This window comes from Elephantulus edwardii, unplaced genomic scaffold, assembly GCF_000299155.1.
Source record: "Elephantulus edwardii isolate Elephantulus edwardi_28Jun2011 unplaced genomic scaffold, EleEdw1.0 scaffold00353, whole genome shotgun sequence".
Lineage (NCBI taxonomy): Eukaryota > Metazoa > Chordata > Mammalia > Macroscelidea > Macroscelididae > Elephantulus > Elephantulus edwardii.
In genome coordinates this window covers 1,250,589-1,262,833 of record NW_006400103.1, presented here as the reverse complement: position 1 = coordinate 1,262,833, position 12,245 = coordinate 1,250,589, and positions in this window count along the sequence as shown.

The window sequence follows — 12,245 nt, the reverse complement described above, 5'->3', positions numbered from 1 at the left end:
TCAGTACCCTTCTCCAGCACCACAGCTCAAAAGCATCCACTCTCCTTCTGTCCTCCCTAGTCATTGTCCAACTCAATGATGCATAACAAGCGATTCTGGATCTCTTCCAGTCAGTTGGCCAGGTAGTTGTCCTCCAGATTTCTTGGAACAACCTGGTAGGCGTCAAGGGAAGTATCTGTTTGTTGAAATATGTCAATTGGTATTCCATCCATCCGTTCCTGGGGCTTTATTTTTTTGTCGAGTCCTTCAGAGGCGTCTGAACTTTCTCCTTCATCGCCCTTGCCTCTTGATCATGTGTTGTTTCTTGAAATTCTTCGGTGTCAGCCAATTAGTTTTGGCACAGTGACTCTGAAAATTCCTTCCATCTTCTTTTAATTCTTCCTGGGCAGTGTATATGACTGATTGTATGCAAACCAATAATTTAAAAAAAAAAAATGGAACCTTACTCCATTCACTCTACGGTACTGATAGCGCACCTTCAGATTTCTTTTTATTTACCAAATTTGAAACATTTGAAAGGAACATCCTTCAAGGAGACTGAACCCATCATTTTGGCATGATGTCAACAGAAGAGGCCGCATTCTTCAGGGAAGAGTTGTGGTTGATGCTGTCAAGTGTCTCTGACTTACAGTAAACCTACATTAAGACAGAAGGAAACCCTGTCCAGCCCTGCTGCAGCCCTCAGATGCTCTGCTCTTCTTAAATCTGATTTGCAGTCACTAAATCACTCTATCACATTAAAGATCTTCCTCTTTTTTTGCTGACACTACAGGACCAGGCACGATGCACTTTTTCAAGGTCTGGCCCTTTCTCATCACAAACCAAAGTATGTGAGACAAAGTTCTATCATCCTTGCTCCAAAGGAACATTTTGGCTGTACTTCTTCAGACAGATTTGTTAGTTCTTCTAGTAGGTCATGTTGTTGTTGTTGTGTACCATAGAGTTGGAACTGACCCATAGCTTGCCCCTAGAGGATTTTCAGAGGCAGGTAACCACACGGGAGGAGATTGCCCATCCTTGCTCAGAGCAGCTGATGGCCTCAAACTGTGTTCCTTCGGGTTTGCAGTGCAGCTTCTGGCCACGAGGCCATAAGAGCTCCTATGCCAATATTCTTTGCCAACATCACAATTGAAAAGCATCAATTCTTTTTTTTTCTCCCTTATTTATTGCCCAACTTTCAAAAGTATACAAGGCAATTGAAAATACCATGACTTGGGTCAGGCATATCTTAGTATTCAGAGTGGCATCCTTATACTAGGAATTTAAAGTCCTTTGCAGAGAGACAGAACTAAAGCTCTCATTCTTAATCATTAAGTTTATTCGTCCAATAATGGTGATGTTAGTAATAAAAAGTTTGGGAACAGGTGTTGAGAATTAGCATACAAATATTTATTCATCCACATGAGAAATTTGAAGTCTAAAATATACACAGAAAGAAAGGATTTTTTAAATTTTTTTATTTTGTTCATGGAACCATGAAATTCATTTTTTTAAATAAAATTATATTTTAATTGTGATTTTAGCAAATGTTAACACAAAAGTCATTCATTGTTGCACATTTTCTCTCCTCTCCCTTCCCTTTTGATATGGAGCCATTTGCCTTGAAATAAGCATTGATTTAGAGCCTAAAGAGATTCTAAATCCTCTCCTTCAACCTACATGGTGAGTTAAACAGAAATAAAGCATTCGAACTTGGCTTGAATAATAAAACTTTGTTGGCAAAATGCTTTTAACTAGCCAAATACTGGCTCCCTCATTAGTTCAGCATTTAAATCTTAGCTTATGAGCACATCATTTAAGAGAACACTGTGAAAAGCCAGAGGAGATTCTTGGCTGTGCTTAGCAATTCCTCAGCACGGGTCAATGTAGAGTATAACCTCAATCTTTCAGCCAAGTACCAGATTGCAAGGTTGTGTTGACCAGAAAAACCACTCAGAATTTAGACTAAAGCTTCCAGGACTATAGAAGCACCGTCACTTTCAACATCAAGGCAGCCTGTCCTGAAAACAAGAGATTGGATATGTTGTTTACCTTCATAGTAGAGGGATCTCTCATGGTGTCATTTGTAGCAAGTTGCACTGTTAACCCAAAGATCACACCTCTTTGGCAGTTCTAATTCACCAGAAGCTCCAATGGGACCAAGATAAGCCATTTCTTCCCACGCAATTTATAGCCTCAGAAACCCAATGGAGGGTCAGCTATATGTTGGTTTCAACTCACCTGCAGTGAGTTTTTTAGTACTGAGGTTCAGATTAAGAGCAGATGTCTGTGAGTATCAGAGTGAAAGGAGGGAGGGAAAATTGTTGTTGTTGTTAAGGGTCATCAAGTTGACTGTGACTCATAGCAACCCTATGGATAACAGATCTGAGCCATGCCCTATCCTTTGCAATTTTCATCATCTCTCATAGACTTGAACCCTTTGACCCAGTCACTGTGTCTATCTATCTCACTGTCTTTCTTTCCTTCAATGAACCTCTTCCACCTTTCCAAGAATGATATCTCTTTCCAGTGAATGGTCTCTCCTAACAATATGTCCAAAGTATGTGAGATGAAATTTCACCATCTTTGCCTCCAAAGAACACTCCGCTTTCACTCTCTTCAAGACATATTTGTCTGTTCTTTTACCAGTTCATGGAATATTCAGTATTCTTCTCTAACATAATGAAAGGACAGATGTTTCTGAGAATCAGAATGAGAAGAGCGAGGGGAGAATGAGTGGAATTTATTTCAAATAATAAAACAATAGTAGTGTTAAAGCTAGTGTTTCTTGAGCACTGACCCTATGCTTAAACAAGTCCATTTCATGCTTGATCCCATATAGTTAGTCAATAGCCTGTTTCTATCTTAAAAGTATCACATGTTTTCTAGAGAAAAAATCACTGCTATTCTATTATTAAAGATACATTGGCACTTATGTGTGTTTGTGTGTATAATTTTGATGATGGGAAAGACAACTGGGCATCTTACTTCAAAGGGCATAGACCTATTCTACTGATCCCAATGACATTTCAGTAATTATGTGAGGCTGTCAATCAGGACGATAGCCCACTTCTCTGGGCAATCTATTGTCTTTGCTGGTAGAACTAGCAGGCCACATGTATGAGAAAGATATGTTTATAAGCTTCCAGTTATCAACTTTGAAAAGTTGGTAGTTATCTGGTTCTAGAAATGAAATTGACCTAATCTTTCTGATAGGGAGTTCTATTCTATTCTGTTCTATTCTATTCTATTCTATTCTACTCTACTCTATTCCATTCCATTCCATTGAGCTCTGGTGATACAGACACAGTGGTAAGTAACTGTACTGCAATTCTGAAGGTATGCAGTTCGAATCAATCATTTGCTCCATGGGAGAAGAATGGGCAATCTCCTCCCGTGTGATTAACAGCCTCTGAACACCCACTGGAGGCTCAGCTATGGGTCAGTTCCAACTCGATAATGAAAACAACAGTCTTTATTGATATAAGATTATAAATACTAAACTGCATTGGAAAGGACTAAGGAAGGCACACAAATAATTCCTTTTGAAGGAGTAGTACAAAATTGGTTCTTATATCAGGCAGACATTAAAAATGTTCCAAATGGAAACCATTGAGCTATTTCTGATCTCTTGTCATAGGAGTGCTCACAATGTGTAGACCTTTACATATGTAGTAAATGTGGGAAGTCATTCAGTAAAGTCGGCACAGGACAGATCAGGTTTCAGGGTTGTTGTACTATGAGTTGCAAGCGACTCAATGGCACATAACAATAACAACATTGGTTTACTTACAAAGTTAGTATACATTGTGTTTCACATTATCCTTCATTCACATTTTGTTTCATACAATCATTTCTATTCATTATATTTCATAAAATTAAAATTAAACTAGGCCCACCCTGTCTTTACAGATCCCTGCCAGATCTTTCTCATTTACTGTACCCACCCGTCAAATTGTGCACCCTTGTGATTTTCCCCTGCCCATCCTCTCCCCTCTGCTCCTACCCTCCCACCTTGTATCCTCATACACGTTTTACTTGTTATTTTTCTATGTCTGCTATAATTGTTTTATACAATATTGGGAAAAAATAAGTCTTTTGTAAGGTCATTGATTCTTACCAATATAGTGCAAAAGATATGGCTGAGAAAATGTCTTTTTGTAAATGTTCAGGTTTGTTTTATTATTATTATTATTCATTTTAATGAAAATTTACAGAGATTTTTAACTTCCATTCATTCATTGTTGCATTTTTCTCCCTGCCCACCCCTTCCCTCCAGTTCGTTCTTCTCTTTGAAAAGTAAAAGAAAAATTCTTTCATTGTTATACAATCCCTCTCCCCAAGTTCACTCTACTATGTATGCAGCCTTCATTCTGGACTCATGTCATGACAATAATACCTCATCATATATACCTTTTAAACAGTTCTCTCTCTCATCTGTTTCAATACAATTTTCAGGTTTGTAATTGATACTTTTCAAATTATAAAAATTTTACCTTGAATTTTGTATAAATTTTTTGTTAATTTCTTTTTCTATTACTTACTACTATAAAGTTTCTCCTCTGGTAGTATTTTGGGATTTTGCAAGCAATTTACATTATATTTTAAAAGGTACCCATAGTCAAGTGTTGACAATATAGTCAACATCCATGAATATATTGGCCCTGTTTCACAAGTACATTATTTTTTGTTGTTGTTGTTCACAAGTACATTATTAAGGACATCAGCTATTGAGCAGATGGAATAGAGAAGTGTAGAATGGTGACTGTTAACATATGCAGTCATCCCTGAAATAGGTTGTAAGCAGATCATGGAAGATCCTCTACATAGATGAAGTCACATGCATCTTTCAGTGTGCTGATGGGACTCACCTATTGAGATCCAGGACCATCATAACAATCACTAAGATAACCTCAAAGATTAACACCAAATAATCCTTCACTGGGCCAGCATCAAAAGCATAAGAAACAAAATCCATTCTCATATGAGATTATTAGCATAGATATATTGGTTTGTTTCAGATGGTACATACTTGGTTCCAATACATAATAAATCCTTAAATAATACCTTTTTTAAAATGTCCCAATTGTTCAATTTTTCCGAATCTTAGACCACATCATCATCCCTAGCTATTCCTCATTCCCTCAGGCCTCTCACTTCCATTTTTGTCATGGGATTTTGTAATTATGTAATCCACTGCAATATCTCACAGAAATCCACACACCATCAGTGGTTGCAGAGAATGGCAAAAAACAAATCTATGTTAATCACAAAGGCCCACCTTCTGGGTCCCATTTGCTTTAAACAAGAGGCTCTCAGTCCCCAACCATTAATCACAAAAGCCCACCTATTAGGTCCTTATAAATTAAAAAAAAAAACCAAACTTTTTTTAAATAAAAAAGAACATCCAACAACAAAATCCCTGAGTCAGACTTGTTTCCCAGGGATCTGCAAGTGGGTGAGGTTTCAAAGAGGATGGTTCAGACCAATCCATGTGGTTGCAGAGACTATTAAGTAGGGAGAGTGGCAGCTGGCTGTGATTATCTGAACAGCTGGATCAAGTTAGGCAAAGTGTCCATAGTGACAAACCTTCTAGGGTCAAACTTCTTAAGGGTATTTCTCGATCTAGGATCTGAGGTCTGTAAGCTACACCCACAGAGAACTAAAGAGTGTCCCTTTGGTCATACCTTCTATAATAGTAAATTGGGGATTCAACATATATCCCACCTGAATCCTGCCTGATTAACACAATTCACTCCATAATGGACAGTTAAGGACAAAGAGACAAGAATTTATAATTCATCACAAAATGGAAGGGCCATTTCACATAATTCACTGCAGCACAAAAAGAAACTCTATTATTCATTCCAAATATTGGTTAGAATGTTTTGTCCTTTTCTTAGTGAAGAACATCAATTAACCCAATTCTGATCTGGACAAGCTGATCTTCATGACAAATCACAGATGCCATCGGAAAATTTACCTGCTATTAAATGCTTTAATGATGTTACAATCATTTAAGTTACCAGAACACATATTAAAGACTTAATTTATAAGCCTCTTGCCAAAGCACTTCTGTTAAAATTTAATTTCATGTCTCTACACTCATACTCCAAGTCCAATCACTGTAATTAATTTCAATTTTTCTAATAAAGGCTGCATGTGTTCATATATTTTCTCTTTAAAAAAGGAAATTATGAGTTCCCCAAGAGAGTAGTAGTAGTACACAGTACTATAAATTGAGAATTTCACATCTGTTTGAATTGTAATAAGCTGGTCACAGGTCTTCAATATGAGACCACTTCACTCTAGGATATTTTGTAGGAAAGTGGTCAATATGTTAATTACAGAGAGAGAGAGCAAAGAAACACTATTGTTGTTGTTATGTGCCATCGAATGGCTTGTGACTCGGCAACGCTATGTAAAATAGCTCTGAAACCTGCTCTATCTTGAGCCAACATTATTGTCTCTGACACACCTAGCTCCATTACCCTAGTCACTGAGTCAATCCATCTCTTCAGGATCTTCCCCTCTTTCACTGTCTCTCCACCCTTCCAAACATGATGTCCTTCTCCAAGGACTGGTACCTCCTGGAAACATGCCCAAAGTATATCAGACAGAGCTTCAAAATCCTTGCCTCCAAGGAGCAGCCTGGTTTCACCCTCTCTAGGATGAACCTGTTTGTTTTCCTAGCAGTCCATGGTATATTCAATACTCCTTTCCACAATTAAAAGGCATCAATTATTTTCCTATCATCCTTAGTCATTGTCCAGCTTTCTGATACAAAGCAAGTAATTGTGAGGACCATGGCCTGGATCAGGTGTACCTTAGTCTCTAGACTGACATCTTTGCTCTAATCAAGAAAACTGTGCAACAGGGTTGTATTTTTTTTTCAGGCCTATTCAAATTGTGTGCTGAGCAAATAATTAGAGAAGCTGGACTTTATGAAGATAAATTTGGCATAAAGGTCAGAGGAAGACTCATCAATAACCTGCATTATGTAGATGACACACCTGGATTGCTGAAAGCAAGGAGGACTTGAAATACTTTCAATATGGATCAAAGACTTTCAATATGGATTACGTCACAACATCAACAAAACAAAAATCCTCACCTCTAGGCCAAAAGGCAGCAAAAGACTGAAGTTGCAAATTATTTCATCTTACTTGGATCCAAAATTAATATCCATGAGAATAACAGTCAAGAAAGCAAAGATATACTGCACTGGGAAAGTCTGCTGTCAAAGACATCTCCAAGGTGCAAAGGACAACTGTGTCAGTTTAGAGACTAAAGTGCACCTGGTTCAGGCAATAGTCTTTTCAATCACTTACTATGAATCTGAAAGTTGGACAATAACTAAAGATGAAAGAAGAAAAATTGATAACTTTCAGTTAGGGTGTTGGAGAAGATTGTTATCATTGTACACCATGGAGTCAGAACCAACCCATAGCTGACCCTCCAGCAGGTTTTCAGAGGCAGTAAATCACACAAGAGGAAATAGCCCATCCTTCTCCCGTGGAGACGCTGATGGACTTGAACTGCATGTCTTTGGTATTGCAGTGCAGATTCTTACCATTAGACCACCATTAGAGAAGATTACTCCATGTATATCACATGGACTGACAAAAGAATAAACTAATGTGTCTTGGAGAAACTCCAACTAGGGTGCTCCTTAGAAGCAAAGATGGTGAAACTTCATCTCAAATACTTTTGGGTATGTTTTTAGGAAGGTCCAGCCTTTGGAAGAAGACATAATGTTTGGAAAGGTCAGCAAAAGAGAGAAAGACCCTCAACAATATGGACTGAAAAAGAGATTGTAACAATTGGTGTACCTGCAACTCACAGCAAAAATAGCTCTAAACCCTGTCCTGTTCTGAGCAAACATCATTGTCTCCAATCCTGACCCCCTTACCTCAGTCACTGTGTCAACCCGTGTTCCTCTCCTGTGATGTCCCTCCACCAATTCAAGCATGATGTCTTTCTGACCTTCCTGACAACATGCCCAAAGTATGTGAAAAACAGCTTTAAAATCCTTGCCTCCAGGGAAAAACTCGTTTTCACTCTCTCTAGGACAGACCCATTTGTTCTCTTGGAAGTCCATGGTATGTTCAATACTCTTCTCCAGCACCACAACTTAAAGGCATCAGTTCTTCTTCTATCTTTCTTAGTTCTCTGATGCACAGTAAGTAATTACAAAGACTATGGCCTAGACCAGGCACACCTTAGTCTCTAGATCGACACCTTTGCACTTCAGCACTCTGGAGAGGTCCCTGATAGCAGACTTTCCTAAACCAATTTGCCTTTTGATTTCCTTGCTGTTCATTCCAAAAATGTTGATTGTAGATCTGAGGAAACCGAAATTGTTACCAAAATCAATCTCTTCTCCATCTAACATGGTGCTGCCAATTGGCCCAGTGGTGAGAATCTTTGGTTTCTTGATGTTGAGCTTCAATCAGATTAAAGACTTTCTACAGCATATGTTTCAGGTCCTTCTCAGTTTCAGCAAGCAATATTGTGTCGTCTGCATAACACAAGTTGTTAATAAGTTTTTCTCCAATTCTGATGCCACATTCCTCTCATAGAGCCGAGCCTCCTGCATAATCTGTTCCACATAGAGACTGAAAAGTATGGAGACAGACTGCATCTCTGACACATTCCTTTCCTGATTTTGAAACATTCAGTATTTTCTTGCTCTATTTTGACAAATGCCTCCTGGTCCAAGTATAGGTTTTGCATCAGCACAATCAAGTGTTCTATGATTCCCATTATTCTTAAGGTTAGCCACAGTTCGTTATTATCCACACAGTTAAATGCTTGTTAAATGTAGTCAATGAAACTCAGATAGACATTCTTCTTGTATTCTCTATTTTCAGCCAAGGTTCAGCTGACATTGGCAATGATGTTTAATGCCACAGGCTCTTCTAAACCCAGCCTGTATTTCTGGTAGGTAGTTCTCTGCTGATGTGCTGTTTCAGTCATTTTTTTATAATCTTCAGCAAAATTTTGTTTGCATGTGATATTAGTGATATTTTTCAATAATTTTGCTCTCATAGGGGTCAGATCCCCCTTTTTTGGAATGAGAATAAATATGGATCACTTCTAGTGAGTTGGCCAGGTAGCTGTCCTCCAGATTTCTTAGCACAACTTGGTGAGCATGTCCAGGGCAGCATCTGTTTGCTGAAATAATTTGTACCCCAACAATTCCTGAGAGCTTGTTTTCTGTCAATTTCTTCAGAGTAGCTTGAACTTCCTCCTTCACCATTTCCTCTTGATCATGTGCTGTTTCATCAAATTCTTTTGTGTTAGCCAATTCTTTTTGGTACAGTGACTCTGTATACTGTTTATTCACATTTTCTTTTGATGCATCCTGGGTCATTTATATTCTGCCCATAGTATCCTTAGTATTGCAACTCAAGGCTTGAATTTGTTCTTCAGTTCCTTCACCTTAAGAAATGCTTAGAGAGTTTATCCCTTTTGATTCTCTGATTCTAGCTTTTTGCACATTTTGTTATAATACTTTGATTTGTCTTGCTGAGCTGCCCTTTGAAAACTTCTGTTCAGCTCCTATTTCTTCCCTTTGCTTTGGCTTCTTGGTGCTCTAGAGCAATACTTAGAGTCTCTTCTGACATCCACCTCAATATTTTATTCCTCCTCTGTCTTTGTAATGACCCTTTTTTGCATGGGCTTTAGTATATCAGAAATTATTAGACTGGCTCATGAAAAGGCAAACCCACCATCACTGAGTCAGTTCTGATTCATGCCAAACCCTCTGTCAGGTTTCTGAGACGATAAATATTTACAGCTTCATCATTCTCTCTCCTTGGTGGATTAGAACTGCTGACCTTTGTATTAAAAACTCAAGTCATCTCAGGAGTAGCTATGCTAGTCCAAAGGTGGCATCACTCTGGAGATCGAATCCACCAGAAGCTGTGAGGGAGAAAAATCAGCAATCTACCCTGATGTGGTTTAACATTTTCAGAAAACTGCTGGAAGGCCAACCTTGAGGCCATTCTGACTCTACAACAGTGAGCTGAGAGCTTGAAATATATGTATTTGTTGTTGTTGTGCATCATGGAATCAGAATCAACCCATAGCTGACTGTCCAGTGGGTTTTATTGACCATCTTTCTCCCACAAAGCAGCTAGCAGACTTGAACTCCTAACTTTGAGGTGGGCAGCACAACTCCTTATCACTAGATCACCAATGAGATGATAGATTAGATAGATAGATAGATAGATAGATAGATAGGTGCCATCGAGTCACCTGCAACTCACAGAAACCCTATGTACAACGGCCCTAAATCCTGCTCTATTCCGTGCCAATCTTATTGTCTCTGACACACCCACCCCCATTACCCCAGTTGCTGAATCAATCCATCTCATCAAGGGTCTTCCTCTCTTGCATTATTCCTCCAACCTCCCAAGCATGATGTCCCTCTCCAATGACTGGTCCCACCTTGCAAGATGTCCAAAATATGTCATATAAAGCTTCAGAATCCTTCCCTCCAAGGAATAATCTGGTCTCACCCTCTCTAGAAAGAACCTATTTGTTCTCCTAGCAGTCCATGGTATATGCAATACTCTTCTCCAGCACTAAAACCCAAAGATGTCAATTCTCCTTCTATCATCCCTAATCATTGTCCAGCTTTCTGATGCATAGCAAGTAATTACAAAGACTATGGCCTAAAAAAAGAAAAGAAAAAGAAAAAAAAGACTATGGCTTGTATCACGTGCATCTTAGTCTCCAGACTGACATCCTTGCTCTTCAGTACTTTGGAGAGGTCTCTAACAGCAGATTTTCCCAGTGCAATTTGTCTTTTAATTTTCTGGCTTCTGGAACTAGAGTTGTTAAACAATCTCAATCTCTTCACCATCTCTCATGATGCTGCTAATTGTCCCAGTTCTGAGAATTTGTTTTCTTGATATTGAAAGTCAATCCATTTTGAAGCTGCAGTCCTTGACCTTCTTCAGCAAGAGCTTCAGGTCCTCCTCTGTTTCAGCAAGTAGGGTTGTGTCATCTTCATAACCCCAGCATCCCTGATAATCTGTTCTGCATATAGATTGAAAAGTTATGGAGATAGGACACACTCCTGGTGTACACTTTTCCCAATTCTGAACCATGCAGTGTCTCCTTGCTCTGTTCTGATGACTACCTCCTGGTCCAAGTATATGTTATTGTTGTTGTTGTTGTTGTCGTCGATAGGTGCCATCAAGCCAAGCAGGACTCATAACAACCCATACCAACCATATGTACAGCCAACCTGAACCCTGCGCTATCCTGTGCTATCTTCATCATCTCTGACCCACTAGAGCTCATTATTGACGTCACATACTCAATCCATCATGGTGGGGGTCTTTTTCCTCTTCTCTGACCTTCCACCTTTCCAAGCATAATGCCTCTTTCCAAGGAAGAGCCTTGCCCAGCTACATGTTCAAAGAATGAAATACAAACCTTCACCATCTCTGCCTCCAAGGAGCACTCTGGCTGCAATTTTCCTCAAGATATATCTGTTTGTGCTTTTGGTAATCTACAGGTTATTCAGCTCTCTTTCTCAGCACCACAACTCAAAGACATATACCCTAAGGAAATTAGAACTGAGGCAGCAACAGAAATTTGTGCATCGAAAGTTATTAGCAGTATTAATAACCATCACAAGAACACTGAAACCCTATGTACAAGACAACACACGTAGACGAACAGAAAGGGCAACATAGAGAGAACTTTCAAGCATGGAGTTACAAAGGAAGAGGAAGAGTTGTAAGCAGACACTAGTGATTGGAACATGGAATGTGAGAACCATGAATGTAGGAAAATTAGAAATTGTTAAAAAAGAAATGGAACACATAAACATTGACATACTAGGCCTTGGAGAGATGAGATGGACTGGCATGGGTCATTTTGAGTCAGATGATCATATGATTTATTATTCTGGAGATGAAAAGGTGAGGAAAAATGGAGTTGCTTTCATAGTTAAAAAAGAAATTTCTAGATCCATCTTGAAGTAAAACGTTGTGAGTGATAGGATTATATCCATACACTTACAGGGAAGTCCAGTGAACACCATTATCATTCAGATATATGCACCAACAACCAGAGCCAAAGAAGAAGAAATAGATGATTTCTACCAATTCTTACAGTCAGAGATAGATTGAACATGCAGTCAAGATGCATTGATTATAATGGGCGACTGGAACATAAAAGTTGGGAAGAGGGAAGAAGAACCATGGAAAACATGGACTAGGTGACAGAAATGAAGCTGGAGATAG